The following is a 16,874-nucleotide window of genomic DNA, read 5'->3' on the forward strand; positions in this document are numbered from 1 at the left end:
GCAGTAATTCATTCTGTGACATAGGAACACCAGACAGATGTGGTGGAGAACAGTTAATTATACATTTCAAGCTGACTAGAAGAGTAGGGTTCCAAGGTTCACAGCACAGAGAAACAATTCTACTTTAGGAGGCAGGGATGGTAATTTTCCTTATTAAATCCTCACATACTGTACCCGTATACTCAGTTACAACATTACCCACAAATAAGTAAAGGTAAATGTAACTGAAAAATAAAGTGAAAGAAATCCTGCACTGTCGATGCCGCCCCCGACCAGCAGGAAAGACACCAACACCGGGAACTCTTCTTGCCGCAGTTTATTCAGGAACCTGGTCTACCGGAGTGACCCCAGGAAAAGCTCCCACAGAACATTTATAGTGTGCCTGGTCCTATCAGAGACTGCCACGTTGTCGCTCTTGGTTGGTGCGTTCGGATCACGCCACCTCACGCTATGCCTTGTTCGGATCATGCCACCTCACGCTATGCCTTCAGGCATGCGCATAAGGGGCTTGTTCAAAGGCGCACTGCGCATGCGCATTAAGGGGAGCATTGCGCATGCGCATAAGGGGCACATTGCGCATGCGCATAAGGGGTGCATTGCGCCGGGGAAGCAGCAGGGGGCGCTGCTATCTGTGGCTCTCCACACTGCACCACACTCAACATTTCTTTAGAGTAGCTGCAAGCCCTGGGCTCTGTTATAGGTACTGTAAGAACATCTTCAAGACAGTGGGCAGGGTCGACAATACAACCTGGGATAAACAGAAGGCTTCAAACAGAATAACCAGTTAAGGGGTTCCATGGAGATGTTTAGATAAGGAGAAAATAAAACAAAATAATGTAATAACTCAAGCCCTTTCACTCATTAAATATATATATATATATATATATATATATATATATATGTATATGTATTATTACTAGTAAAGTGGTTACACTCTATAAGAAATACCAGAAAACAAAATTTATTCTACAAGTCTGAGCTATGAAAATGATGTGTGGTCTTTCAATATAACAGTGAAACCTTAAAATGGTGTCCTTATTTTAAGGTTTTAGGATTATATTTTGATATTTTAAAAGTATACAATAAAGTCATTATTATATATGTTAAAAAGCACTGATTTTTGTCTGAAGATAAAGTTGTTCATTTTTTAAAAATGTAATACAACATTTTAGGATGTGTTATTGTACATGTGACTTAAAGCCTTTGGAAGATAATTTACATATTCTAGGAGTTAGCCTACCTCCATACAAATTTATGATTTCTCATATTTATAAATTCTAAAGCATGCAACATCTCATGGATTAAAATGCTTCTTAATTATTTTACTTTTATCTGTGCATCTGATGACATTTTGGCAAGAATGTCATGCTTAGTGGATTGGACATTGAGGCTATTTATACTTGTGGCCTTAAACGCTCGCCTGCTGTAAGGAACTCTGTAGCCTTCTAATGGGACTGGGATAATAGAACTTTAGAGTTGAGGGTGCATAGATGGTGTTCACATTCACGTGTTCAAATAGTATGAAAATTATTATTTTATGATCTTACTTAACTATACATGTATGTATGCATGTGTGTGTGCATGCATTTGTGTGTGTGTTTCTGGAGTTAGGTCACACTGGGTGGTGATACTCCCCCAAGAGTCATGAACTATCAAAGAAAACTTGTAGTTCCAGACATGGGAAATCTCCCTTTAAATTGTTGGTTAGGGGAAAGTAAGAATCTCCCAAAGCAAGATGATCTGTTACCATTGCCTTGGGCTGCCTTCTGGAATACGAACTTGCCTATTGCTGAAGACACCAAACACTTCAGACATAGGATGTGGAGGAATCTAGCTGGGACTGACCTGGAAGCCTTCTCCACAAGGCCTGGCTCTCACAGTATCTGGAAGTGCTAAGCAAGTAGTAAAGCCTATGAACCACAATGACCAGTCAAAAAAGTTACAATCAATGGCTCAATAGTGTCCATTGTATCTTGGGAGTAACTAACATGTGTCCACTGGATTTAAGTAGCACTCAATGGAAGGAAATTCATGGTACTGTAAACCTAGACAAGTACCCTTGATTAGAGAAAATATAGACTCTAGATAAGGACCTAATATTACCATTTCCTAAACCAATGTAAGTTTTAACAGAATTCTAAATATGTATTCTTATACCGGCAGATTAGTGTAACTTTCATCTGTCACCAATATGGCTTCTTTATGCAACAGATAGAGGCTATTACAGAGAGCAGCACTTGATTAAATCTACAGAATACCTGACCACAGGGTGTCCAGACCCAATTCATATATCTACAACATAATGTCTACACCCAAGACTACATGAACATCATGGAAGAAGGGGAGAGCTCAGGAAGATTGTAAAAATCACAGGACCAGGATTCTTCCTGGAGATAAAGTGCCTTAGACACTACAGGAAAAATATATCTATGATGTATCAACAATATGGCTGTCTGAATAAGGCAGAATAATGACATTGGCATGCTGACATGGTTAGGGAAATTATGCAAAGTTTTGCTTTTGAGCTAAAGACCTGAAGGTTGTTAGTGGCTGCTAACAGAGGAAGAATAAGTTCAAGTATAGGTTTTAAAACCCCAAGTGGTTAGCTCTAGATATAGGAACATATGAGCAATGCTAAATAGACTCAGTAAGATATATCTATATCTATATATCTCCACATGTATGTGTATGACAGTAGTATGTCAACAGTATAGTAATAAAAGATGTCAGGCATTTGGAAGGGAGGAGTTGGAGAGGAGGGTGGGAAAGTGATGTGGCTGCAATAGTTATGTATGCAGCACACAAAAATAAAATAAAATTTAAAAGCCAAACAACAAAAAATCTTGACATGACAAACCCAAGAATAAAGATGATCTCAACTACCAGAGACACACTGGGCAGAAACCAATGAAATGACATAAACCAGAACCAAATTTCAGGTTCTGCTTAGGTTCAGAAGTCAGCTGCATGAGAGTGAGCTGGCTTGGCCACACCACAGATGGCAAAACTCTGGGATTTCCATTTGATAGAAGCCATAACATTAGTCAATAGCATAATGTGGCTGTTAGAAAAGTAGCCTAGTATAGTCTTAGGTTGCATTTATGAAATGGACATTTATGAAAAGCACAGTGGAAACAATGGAAAAGACAAATTAGCTGAATCCTACGTTAGGGAAATGACCTTGAGAATGATGCTGTAAATTTCTTGTATTTGTGTGTCAGCCCTTCTCTAACTTTCTGAGGATTCTCAGAGGAAGGACCATTGAATTCCCAATACTATCTTTTGTGGAAAATTGGGAGGCACAGAGTAAAAGCCTTCCTGTGAGAAATGGCGAGGGGTGAACTTGCAGAGGGCTCCTCTCTGATTACAATTCAGACAATGCTACCTAGAATGTTGATTTGAAGGCAGAGAGTGAGAAATTTACTCTGACATGAAGAACATAATAGCATATTAAGCCCTTTGCATGCGTATATGTGTATTCATGCCCACATGTGTGCATACATGCGTGCATATGTGAGCATGCTTGCAGGAGATCATTTATTTAGAAATCTAAATGATCACCTCAAAATGAAAACATGAATTGGAAAATATTTCAGTTACCCACATGGAATAACAAAATGTTCAAAATGTGCGAGGTTAAAATACTGTTGTTTTTCTCATAGTTTAAAGTGTCAGGAATTCAGAGAGGCTGCCTGGAAGAGTCCCACTTGGAATGCATGCCACCTCACGCTTACAGACTGTAGCCCTGTTAAGGCCCCACTGGGTTGGATGTTCAAGGTGGCTCTTTCACCTGGCTGTAGGCTTTGCTGACCATTGGCTTGGAGCTGCCAATCACAGCAAGGTCATATGATCTTCTTCTGCGCTGTCAGCTTCCCCATAACATGATAGTATCCAAGCAGTTGGGCTTTTAGCCCAGGGATATGAAAGCATATTGGAGAGGTCCTGTTAGCCCCATGATGCAGCCTCAGAGACATATTGGTCCTCTCCCCCGTAACAGTCTTTTGCAAAGGAGCCAGATGCTCCAGAAGATGCATAGACGGCATAGACTCCAATTTTGATGGAATGGACGTCCAACATTTCTAGACGTTACACAAGAAGGTAATTCACTGAAATCTACAAAGACAAAGAATGTCATGGCGAGGAGTCAGATCTTTAAATGTACCCAGTAAACTATAGAAAAGGAGGATTAAACATAACCAAATTTCTAAAGACAATGCTTTAAATCTAAAGTAGCACACTTTCCTTAATCACTGAAGTACAAGTCATCTAACTTTAACCATTTTATCCATGCATATAACGCCACACAACACGCAGTTACTTTAGAAGAGGACGTAGGATGTAACTATAGCATCAGGCCCTTCTGATTATAGCCCAAGAGCTATCTTAGCAAGTGCTTCTGGGAAGGTTTAGGTTTCTTGTGATCTGGGCAAAGTGACAGGCACCTGTAATCCCAGGGAGCTGAGGCGAGAGATTGATTGAGAGCTCCCTCCCTCTCTCCCTCCGTCTCTCTCTCTCCTCCTTTTATTACAGTATAATTAACACCTATTACTATTTAATAAATACTTGTGTTCTCTTGGTGAAAACTATTATTTTGGTCTCTTTGGATAATTTATTTTAAAGACTAAAACCTTTATATACCAAGAAAATATTCAATTAATGCTTGGAAATGAAAACACATCAGCAACAAAATTTCTAGCACAGATACCTCCTGAAATATCCTCAAATGTGGGCATCCTGATTTTGTAAATTGTACTGGATGATAGCAACATTTTTAAATGAAATTGAGAATGTTAATATCTCGCTCTGTATATTTTGGACCAACGGCAGGATTTTCTTGAAATTATTATCTGGCCTGTGATATAAAAGCATTTTACTTTGACTTAAGCACATCATTTATATTAGGGTTAGGGATATGGTTAGGGCCAGGGTTAGTGTTAGGATTAGGGATAGGGTTAGGGTTAGGGTTAGGGGTAGGGGTAGAGGTAGGGGTAGGGGTAGGGGTAGAGGTAGGGGTAGAGGTAGGGGTAGAGGTAGGGGTAGGGATAGGGTTAGAGTTAGGGCTAAGGTCAGGGCTAAGGTTAGGATTAGGGTTAGGGTTAGGCTTAGGGATAATTTTAGAGTTAGGGCCAGGGTTAATGTTAGGCTTAGGGTTAGTTTTAGGTCCAGGCATGGTGTTAGGGTTAGGATGATTGTCTGAAGATGTTGGAAGTTATAAATCTGTGAGGCTCTGAACCAGACAGAGTGATTACTCAAGGACACTGAGCTTCTGTGGCCATGTGTTGAGGCATGCATACATGTGAGCAGTACAGTTGTTTTAGGGCTTCTATGCAGTGCTTTGGGTATAACTAGATACTGAAAATGAAATGAAACTGATTTATTCACTAAGCATGGAAATATTGGAATGTTGTTTTTTCTCATCTAGGGATTTATGCATCTTCACACAGAAAAATGATCAAAAATTATCAGAGTCTCAGTCTCAGGAACCATCAGAGGGCATAAGCAACTGCATTGTTTCCTGTCTGTACATTCTAAAAGCCTCAGTTCAGACCTAAGTACCATTCTTGTTTTCTGTTATATTTTGAAGTGCTCTTTGGATTCTCCTGATGATAACTCATTCTGCATAAAGCTTAGCTTAATGATTCTCAGCGTTCCTAATGCTGCGACCTTTGGAAGTTTGTCAAATTGTGGTGACCTTAAACTATAAAATTATTTTTGTTGCTACTTCATAACTGTAATGTTGTTAATATTATGAATTGCGATGTATATACTCATATATAGGATATTTTATATGGGATGCCTGTGAATGAGCCATTTGATCCCTCACGGGGCCACGACCCACCGGCTGAGAATGACTGCCTTAGCTATTTCTGTTATGGTGACTGGACTTTAGCCTTTTATTTTCTGCTCGTGGTAGTATCTGGTTTCTGACCCAGCAGCCTGGTCAGTGTTGAGTCCTTGTAAGGTGCCTGTCTACCCTCTCCCAAGCTCATTGCAGTTCTACTGAAACTTAAGTGAGGGCTATGGCTTCCCATAGCTTATTCTTCCTCACTTGAGAAAGAATAACAGTGTTTTTAAACAGTATTTCCTGAGAATTTATATTAATTTTTGTTTGCTATGAGAAAATGCTCAAGATTATTTAACTCAAATAGCTCATAAGGAGGAAAATGCTTTAGCTCATAGTTTTGGGTCCGTGGTCACTTGATGCCGTAGCTTTTGGGCCTGTGATTAGGCAGAACATTGCCTGGTAGAAGCAGGTCACAGAGGAAAGCTGCTGACTTCATGGTGCCTGGAAAGCAAGAGAACTGGAGGACTGGAATTCCAAAAATCCCTTTTAGGGATCACCCGAAATGGCCCAACTTCCTGCCACTAGGCCTCAGTGCCTTAAAAGTTTATCCCGTCAAGTATGGGGCAGAAGACCTGTGAGACCAGGAAAGCTGACCTGGAGCAAGAGTGAGGTTGAGATGTGTCTAAACTCTGAAAATCTTATCTAGAGACCAGCAGGACTAAGGGCCACCCCCTTCTTGTTCTGGGCCTGCACGCATGTGGCCTTACAACCACCAGCTCTGCAGCCCTGGGGGTAGTGATGTAGCGTGGTAGCCAGGTTTCCGGTTAAAGCTTTCTATTTCTTTATAAGGACATGTCCAGCTAACACCTGGAATTTCTCTTTATGCAAATGAGGTATTCCAAGCACCTCAGGCCCTGCCAATGATGTGCACTCACCCTGAAAACCCCTAGCCAATCCCCAAAGTTTATATACCCCTTATTCATCTTAAAAAAGAGAGCTGTTTCACTGAAAATTGTTCTAGAGAAGGCTGTTTCTCTTAGCACCCGCTGCCTGGCTAAGCTTCATTCCTTACAGTCCAGCCTGATATGCAAAGGCATCTGGACACGCCCAGGGCAGAAGCTGACCAGGCTGGCACTCAAATAATACCACAAGGGGTAAACAGCTCTTAGCATATAGTCCAAACTATAACAGCAATTAAGGGTTTGTTTGAACTAATCAGATTTCAGTTTTCCCCATTTCCATGACAACTTGCCATTTCCTTTATTTGTTCTGCACTGACTCCAAGTGTCAGTTCTGTTCAAGTTGATTAGTGCTTTCTGGGAGTCATTACAGAATATCGTACAGAATTCCTGGACGTCGCTTTCGTGATGCAGGACAACTAACGGTCTACTGATGTCTCCTAAGAGGAGGCAATGTATCAAAAAAGCCTTCTAGTGAAGAAGATAATCAACTATTTGACGAATAGCCTTCAAGTTTTCTCATTTCTTATTTTGCATGCATACATGTAGATATCTGTGTGGGGGTTGGCATATATACTCATGAATATGGAGACCAGATGAAGATATTGGGTATTCTCTTTGCCTTATCCCCTTTAAACACGGTCTTTCCCTGTCCCCAAGCTTTACCTTCCCCCCCATCACCCAGCTAACAAGCCCCTGAGGTCCCATCCTTCCTATCTCAGCTCAACAGTGATGGGGTTACAGGTGTGTGTGTGTGTGTGTGTGTGTGTGTGTGTGTGTGTGTGTGTGTGTGTGTGCATTTGGCTTTTTAAAATGGTCACTGAGAATCTGTACCTAGGACCTCATGTTTGTCAAACAAGCTCTTTTACCCTCTTAGACATCGCCCCGGGGCTGTTCTTATATATTTTTAGTTTAATTTTATATCAGATACTACTTCAATTGATTAGATTCATTTATAGTTTGAAATTAAACAGCCAAAAATAAGAATTCTTTTTGTCACAAAAGTTATGCTGTCAGAACTGTCTCCTGGAGTCTAAAGTGTTGTGACAAGTCATGAAAATTAAAATGGAAGCCAATTAGAGCTCCAGGGGTGGGCATTCATAAATAATAATTCTGATAAGCAAAATGATGCCTGTTGGGTTTTCTAAGGAGACTCTTTTCTCATTATTTAACCTTCTTCTTTTAAAATAAGAAAACCAAACTTAATTCTAACAAGCCTTGTGTAATAAACCTTGCACGGTACACAGGACCCCCTCCTTCACTGACAGGGAGTGAGGCTGAGTTTGGGGTAACCTAATTATGTCAGATATGTCAAGCCATCCAGGTATAGTTTGGACCAGGGATTGCCATCGTTGGCAAGGTCCAGTCAAACAGATTGTTGTTGTTGTTGTTGGAAGCTGAGAGTTGGCCAGAGTCTTTGTGCCAAGTGTTTTCCAGACAAGTCAGACAAGTTTCTAGATTTCCAGTGATGAAGACAGTTGAGCTCGGAAGCCTGTTTTCAAGGCTTCATGCCGTCTTACTGTGACATCAGTGACATTTTTGTTGCATTACCCCCATCTTTTCCTGGCAGTTATCGCTTTTCTATGAGCACAGCCAGAAGGATGTCAAAAGGAGGATGCAGTGCAGATTCTCATGATGTCATTCCCGCTTCATGAGTTTGGGTATTTGTGTGGACTCTAGAATTTCTATGTGGAACATACTTGGCTTCTTCAGGTGGGGAACTTGCTATATCTTTGCCCCTGGAAAGCATGCTACGGATCCAGACCCAGAGCTGTGAGGCAGCTCAAGGCTAGCGTCATCAAAAGATGACAACCAATGTTTAACCTGTTCTTAGCAGTTAATGGAAGTGGGAACACAGTAGTTAGAACGTTCCAGTGATGTGAAGTAATAATTTCAAGAAAACCATGCCAATAGTATTTTTTTTATTATTTTTAGAACATCATTGTCCACTCCCTCCAACTTCTTCAATGCCCCTGCTGTCTTTATTTTTTCTTTGATATTTCTCTCTCTCTCTCTCTCTCTCTCACACACACACACACACACACACACAAACACACACACACAGACAGACAGACAGACACACATACATACAGCCAAATTCATAAATACAGTTTGCTGTGTCCACTCAGTGTTGCTCCTGTGTGTGTATTTAAGGCTGAGCACTTGGCATTGGATAGCTAATTAGGAGCCCATTCCTGGGACAGGCTGATGCTCACTCTCTCAGTAATCGTTAATGATAATATATCTTCATCTAGGAGCAAAGACTTGTGAGATTTCTTTCCCTGTACACATTGTCATGTCAATTGATTCAGTGTTGTTTTGGTAGCCATGTTGTTGAGGTTTCATGGCTAGAACATCCATGTCTTATATGTTGGGCACAATCTAGCAATAGTCACCCTGGTCCTCTGGCTTTTAAAATATTTTTGCCCCATTGTTAATAATATTCTCTGAGCATAGGTTTAGGGATTATTCTGTAGATGAACCAATTAGGTCTGGTCAGTTCTTTATTTTTTGAATGTTTATGCCTTTCAATAACGGTCTCTATTTGTTGCAAAGCAACAACAACAGCAACAACAAAAACAACAACTTTTTAAGGAGAGATAAGACCTACCTTTGTTAGACTGGACCTGAACCCAGAATCAAACCCTAAGGTGAGGCCTTGGAGGTAGAATGTGGCACAGTGGGCTTTAAGTCAATTGAATAGACAGGACTAGCTCACAGAATGTGCAGCCACGACTGAGCCTGCGGGTGGGGAATGGTGAGGGAAGGATGGATCAGGCTTCCTTGTTTATATATTACTTCTAAAGATTCAGAAAATACTTTTTGAGATAGAAACTATTGTTAAATAATTATATTCTTCTACCATTTAAAAGTTAATAAGCACTTCTTAGGTAAACATCTTGTGGGTTAATCTACATAGAAGTACATTGCTTATAGGCTAAAGATAGATTGTTTCTAACAAGTCTCTCTCTACTCAGCCACATTAGACATGAAGTTAGTTTGTTTAATAAATATCTCAGCCATCTAACATCAGGACATCTTGAAGAGTGTCTGCCATGATTGTTTTTAAAGTCATATGACTAATTTTAACCTTTTGGCATTTGTCCTTATGATAGTGATAATATTCTATACAAAGACTGCTTCCAGAGCTGTATGGAATAGCCCCAGCTCACGGGGGTATGAGGAGAAAAAGATATGTTCTGGTTTAAGCTATGGTGGTGTTACAGTTACTTGCTGTCACAGCGTGGCCTCTGCTAGCCTGACTGATTTCCTCTGTTGCACTCTGTATTCCTTTGGTTTCCTTGGGTAACTGTAGAAACCATGATGTTTGGCCTTTTTACATCTTTCACAGATAAACATTTGGTTAGTTCTCATTCTTTTTCTCCCACTCTCTTTCCCTCTTTGCTTCCTTCCCCAGCATGCTCACCATGACAAGGTCTCATGCGTAACTCACACTGGCCTGATTCTACTGTTTCAGCCTCCTGAGAGCTGACTTTCAGCACAAGCTGCGAACTTTACGGCTCACAGTAACTCAGGAAAATGTGTCACAATTCTGCATCTTCTCAGCTTATCCTTATTGTTGGCATCTTTCCCTGCCTTTGAATAATTTTTGGCTCTTGTCATAACTTCAGCATTACTTTATTGACTTAACTGTAACAGCTATTACATAAAAAATCCAGACTATCTTGAAGCTCACAAGGGTTGAATGCAAGGCATTTCTGCAGATGTTTCATATATGGTAGTCACTCAGTAAATTATTTAGTGATTAAATAAGTAAGGAGGCATGTTTTTTACTACTACTTTGATAAACTGATCTCTTGTGAGCTCTAGTGCTACATAGCATCAAACTGACCTTCCTCTGCCTTTTGTCAACAACCTCTCCACATTAGAGGCAAAGTAGTCTTGGTCCATCCTTTCTTTTTCTTTTCAAAGGATAAATTATGTGTCTACCTGAATTGACCACTTACATAGCAGGCCACACATGTTCTCTTTTCACTTTGAGTTGGATTTCTGTCACAGTTGGAAGACAATGAGCTTTCTTCTCTACATCTGCATGTGCCCATCCTGCCCCATGACATTGTCAGGCAGCTAAGATCATTGAAGTTGTGAATATTAAATCCACTCATCAGATAGCATTAAGGTGCCCTTTTGATTGCCATTCTACTGATTGTTGTCCTATTGAAAGGACTGGCATTGCATAGGACACACCAAGACCAAGTTCTTAGCACAAAGGAGATTTATTTGCTCTCAGGAAATAAGACATGAAGACTGGACATAGAGGATGAGAGGGAGGGAAAAATGGGAAATGGAGAATGGGAAAGGGATATTTGTACTAGAGGGACAAAGGAAATTCTCTGCATAGAGAGGAGACAGACATGCCCCATTGACAGATGGAAGTTTCTAAAGGGAAAAGGGGAAAGCCCTTTGTTAGGATGAGTTGTTTAATTTTGATTGGGCATGTTAATTTGGGCAGCCAAAAGGGGTGGGGTTTAATTGCTGGACTTCAGGACTTTCATAGCTGGACCTTGGTGGTCAGCCCCAGGAGGAAGAGGTGGCCAATTAAGGGAATAGACCTTGGTGCCGAGCTTCAGGAATGTAATCTAACAGTTTCTAGCAAGGAAGAGGGAATGGGGGAAGGACAAGACCTGCCAGCGCCATGTTTGTCATGCTCCCGCCTGCTAGAGCTCTTCACTTACAGAAATGTTTAAAGGGTCATTGAGGATATTCAGGTACCTGGTAGGAAAATGTTTGGACATTATGTAGTTTAGGTTATGAAACCTCAACACCACCAACCCTTTAGAGCCTTGGTACAAACATCTGTGGGTTAACTACATTAACTGAATGCAGCCATGTGAGCACAAACCAAAGCCGCAGATATAGCAGTAGCTTAAGATCTGCTGGGATAAGATGCTCTAAGAACTGATTTTAAATGAATTGTTCTTCATCCTCTGATTCAGATAATTCAGTGTGAAGAAGCACATATAAAATACAATGAATTTATCCATGCTTCACGGACCCTGCTCCTTGTGAAGTTGCATCCTTTCTCTAAGGGTTCTCTGTAAACCTCACCAAGACAATCTTTCTAAGGCTTTACATTTTCAGTCTTGATATATATAATAATTCAACATCTATCTATCTATCTATCTATCTATCTATCTATCTATCTATCTATCATCTATCATAAGTAATGTAGCCATGGTTATATTTGAATTATAAAAACTAAACTTTTTATACATTTTATTTTTCAATGAAAATGCTATTATTTTTTCTTTTTATTGGTCATAGATGTATGCACCTATATCTCTACTTTGACCCAGACCATCTGCTTGGAAACTTCAGTACATCCTCCTCCTTCAGACTGTGATATTAGTGGATGCTTTTCTCTAACACTGGAGTTTCTTTAACTAGCTATCCTGTCCGGTTAAGTAAACTGCGTTCTCAAAGGCACACAGCACAGTCTGTTATAAAGGTAATGGAAAGAGTTGTCAACCAACATCTCATGCCTACTGTGTATTGTATTGGAAGCATGTCACCTGCACTGCGGACGGTGCAGGTACCCAGTTGATTCGTTTTGCTGTCATGGTGTGAGTGAGTTGAGCACTCTGTCACCATCGTAATATTCTTAGCTTCAGGTCAGGCTTGCCCACAATATGTTACTGTTCTCCATACCACACACATGTGCCACAGATGGTCATTTTTAAACTCAGAACTCAACTGCAATAAATTATGCACATTAGTATTTGGCTGAGAATAAGTGCCAGGAGGCTATCACAGAAAACCCATAGGTCAAGTTCATCTCTGACCAGACAGCATAGCTCCCGTGGCTACAACTCAAACCTTTTGTTATGCCCTCTCCTGGGATGCTGGACCCTTTCTCTCTGTGGAAAAGATGTAAATCTAGTCCACTGCTTTACATTTAGGCACAAGCTGTGCAAAAGAACTCAGGGCCTACCTTTCCTCTTTCCTTCCCTTCCTTTCTTTCACCTAGCACATAACCCAGGCTGGCCTCACATTTATAATCCTCCTGTCTCAGTCTCCAGAGTATTGCACCACCATTCCTGGCTTCTGGAGCCTAGATACTTTATTTGCTTATAAGCTATAGTACATTGTGATTTGATGGTAGAGACAGTATTCCTGACATATAACAGCAACTTAATAAATATTTGTTAGATGAATCTGTAAGGGAATGAATGATTAAACACTATGAGACTTGGTTGTCTAAATATCTATATAGATGCATCTTTTAGAAAGTATTAATATCTGATCAGAAGCATGTGTAATTTTTTTGAATAATCAAACATCAGAGAAGTGTTAATAAGAGCTATAGCAGCGTATCTCCACAAACATTTAGATATAACACTAATAAAACGATGATCAGAAAGCTCTCAGGCAAGGATATGGAAGAGTTATAGTCTTTAGACACAATTTCAGTTTTTATGCTGACTTTAAGCACTTAAAGATGCCTTGGTGAAAATGGAGACTGTGCTTCACTGTTTATCTCCTATTTTCACCATAGTACACACGGTATGTAACTTTATCCATAAAACACCATAAAGCTGGGCACAAGCTAGAGTTTCCATACAACCCATGATCATTACTCAGCAGTACCAATTGGGAACCTGTTAAAATCACAAAATTGTAGCTACTTCCTAAACTGAAGAAGCCAAGTTTGCACTTGAGCAAGACACTGCATCCACCCATCCATAAGTCAGGAATACTGCTTTGGGCCACTTTGTATTCTTTTCCTTTTCATCTTTCCTTCCCTTTTTTCTTTCTGTTTATCTGGAAAGAATATCACTCAAAATAAAATACGTGTGTATATGCTGTTAAAAATATCTCATTTTTAGCTGGGCGGTGGTGGCTCACGCCTTTAATCCCAGCACTCGGGAGGCAGAGGCAGGCGGATCGCTGTAAGTTCGAGGCCAGCCTGGTCTACAAAGCGAGTCCAGGACAGCCAAGGCTACACAGAGAAACCCTGTCTCAAAAGACAAAAAAAACAAAACAAAACAAAAATATCTCATTTTTATCATTAATCTTGTAAGTTCAAAATAAAATAATTTCCTTCAAAATAATAAGAAATCATGTGTTTCTTGCCTATAATCCCTTCACTTGGGAGGCTGAGGTAGAAAAATTACTCTGATTTTGAAGCCAGCCTGGACTGTAGTGTGAAACCTTGTCTCAAAACCAAGCCAAACCAAAACAACAACAATAACAACAACAAAAACAAATCAAAACAAAACAAAAAATCAAAGCCAGTTCAGTTGAAGTAATCATAGGGTTGTAATGACACATGCAGTATTTGCTGCTGGCTTTTATGATTAGCAGTTACAGGATTCCTTTTATGAAATCTTGTCACACAACTTATTTATATTTTAAGTTTTGCTGAATAGTATAAGGCTAATTCCATCATTTAAAATAATATGGACATTCAGTTTGGTGACTTTGCTAAATAGTATCAGGACTTTGTTCAGCTGAACAAGCACTCTGGAATTGTGAGGAGGACGCTGTTTTTAAACCAGAAGCAACATTCTTACATCCTCATTATAACTTTTAAAGGTTGAGAGTTCAGGCCCCAAACTTAACACATATATGGTAATATAGTTAAATGCAACTGTTGAAAAATGATGGCTGGAAGGTTTGAACTCACTACTGATGATCTGCTACTCCCAAAGCTTCCTTTTTATGATCCTCCTACATCTTGACTAATGCTGGTTTACAACAGTGGGATATGAAGAGGGAAAGACAAAAAACCAGCAGTGGCTTTCACTGGAGAGATGTCAGAGAGGACAAAGCAGGAGAGCTATGTAATACTACAGATATTTGAAAAATCTATACAGAACCATTATTTATTAACCTAAAAGCACATATAATACTTACACACACACACACACACACACACACACACACACACACACACACACACATTTAAATGATCTGATGACACTTGAGATAATAATGCTCCTACCAAGAGTTATAAACTATGTAACAAAAACTCCAGCACCGGGCATGAGAAACCTCCTTTCAAGTTGTTGGTTAGGGAAATCCAAGAGACTCCACAGCCATACAAGCTAGTGTAGTTGTCCTCAGTTACCTTCTAGAATTTGAAGTAGGTCCATATCTCTGACGACACTGTGTACTTCAGAAACAGGACTCAGAGAACCACAGCTGGCTCTGAGCAGAATGGCTCCTCCATGAAGACTAGCTTGCGTAGTACAGGAAGGTGCTATGTAAGCTGCCGAGGGAGGGGAGCAATAAAGAGTCCTATCCAGCTGTAACATCCATGAACTTATAACAATGTGCAGCGCAGAAAGATATCCCTAAAGATGCAGCAGTGGGACAGTTGTCTTGGCAATATCCAATCAGGAAAGATTCCTGGTCTTGGAAACCTAGGCGACTACTTGTGGCTATGATTGGCAGATCTGGGCCCAGGGGTCCTGCTCAAACTATGGTACCAGCCAAGGACAATATGTGCAGTAAACTTCGAATCCCTACCCAGATCTAGCCAATGGACAGGACATTCTTCACAATTGAATGGAGAGTGGGGTCTGACTTTCACACAAACTCTGTTGCCCCGTATTTGACCACATCCCCTGGATGGGGAGGCCTAGTGGCACTCAGAAGAAGGATAGCAGGCTACTAAGAAGACACTTGATACCCTAGGAGCATATACAGGGGGGAGGAGGTCCCCCTCAGTCACAGTCATAGCAGAGAGGAGCAAGGAGAAAATAAGAGGGAGGGAGGAATGGGAGGAACAAGGGATGAGCTAACAATTGAGATGTAATATGAATAAATTAATAAAATATATTTTAAAAAATCTTAGAGGAGAACCTATTACTGTGACTGAACCAGAATAATTCCTAACTGTATTCTCAATACCCACACACACACACAGATAAACATAGCTTTGATATCGTCATCAGCATTACTACGTAGGAGCTACAAATGGAGACTGTCATTTCCTACCTAGAGACAGCAGGATCAAAATCTCTGGGGATAGGGTCAGTAGAATTCTAGGAAGTCAGTTCAAATTTGGGTGGTGTGGGGAAGAAAAGTTCTTGCTGTTGACAAAGCAAAATGTAAAACCTGAATATGGCACAAGTCCTATTGAATGACTTCTTAGTAAATATTTCAAACACCTCTGGAGAGAGCATTAGATATATTTCTCTTCTGGTATGAAGGAATATATTTCCTTGATTATGAATGGCCATTCCAATGCATCTTCTTTTTGTAATGTGGGATCAATTGTTTTGAACTTTATTCTTTTTTTATGCAGGTCTAAGTATGTTACAAACAGAAATCTGGATCCAAATTTTAGAAATGCTGACAGAAAACTTGCCACCTGTTTTTAGCCAGTCACCACGGGAGAGAGAAAAGTCAAGAAGTGGAGTAGTTAAACCTGAGGGGCTGAAGAGTGGGGGACCCGTTACACTGGGTCCTACACTGCAGGCAAGCAGGGTAGCAGGCACAGGGAGAGGCAGCAAGGAGTGTTGGTGCTGGGAGCTCCAAAGTTTTCCTCAGGCTGTTAGATTTTTGGTTCTGATCACCATTTCTTTTGAATAATTTAAAAATCATTTAATGAGATTTAATCCATAAAACATGAACAACGTAATCTGGTTGGATATGAGTATATTTGCAGGCTAATCAACTATTTAAAAATACTTCTATTATTCTATAAGGAACCATCTATATCCATTATCACTAGCAGATACTTTCCCACACCCCCATCCTCCCACAATTTGAGCACCATCCTATGTTTAAAAAATCTCTCTGTATTAGTTTGCTCTAGAATTTTCATGTATATGGGACCTGGTATACACATCATTTATGTCTATTTTTTCTTGTATCTTCAAAGTTCAGGCACTTTGCAGAATCTGTTAGTAGCTCATTACTTTTCTTTTTTTTTTGGTTTTTCGAGACAGGGTCTCTCTGTGTAGCCTTGGCTGTCCTGGACTCACTTTGTAGACCGGGCTGGCCTCGAACTCACAGCGATCCGCCTGCCTCTGCCTCCCGAGTGCTGGGATTAAAGGCGTGCGCCACCACGCCCGGGTAGCTCATTACTTTTCAATTGCTGAATAATGTGAGATTATAGAGATATAAAATTTTATTAGTCCATTCACTGGTTGAGGCAC

This window comes from Acomys minous (genome assembly GCF_964271855.1).
Source record: "Acomys minous genome assembly, chromosome: 3".
Taxonomy (NCBI): Eukaryota; Metazoa; Chordata; class Mammalia; order Rodentia; family Muridae; genus Acomys; species Acomys minous.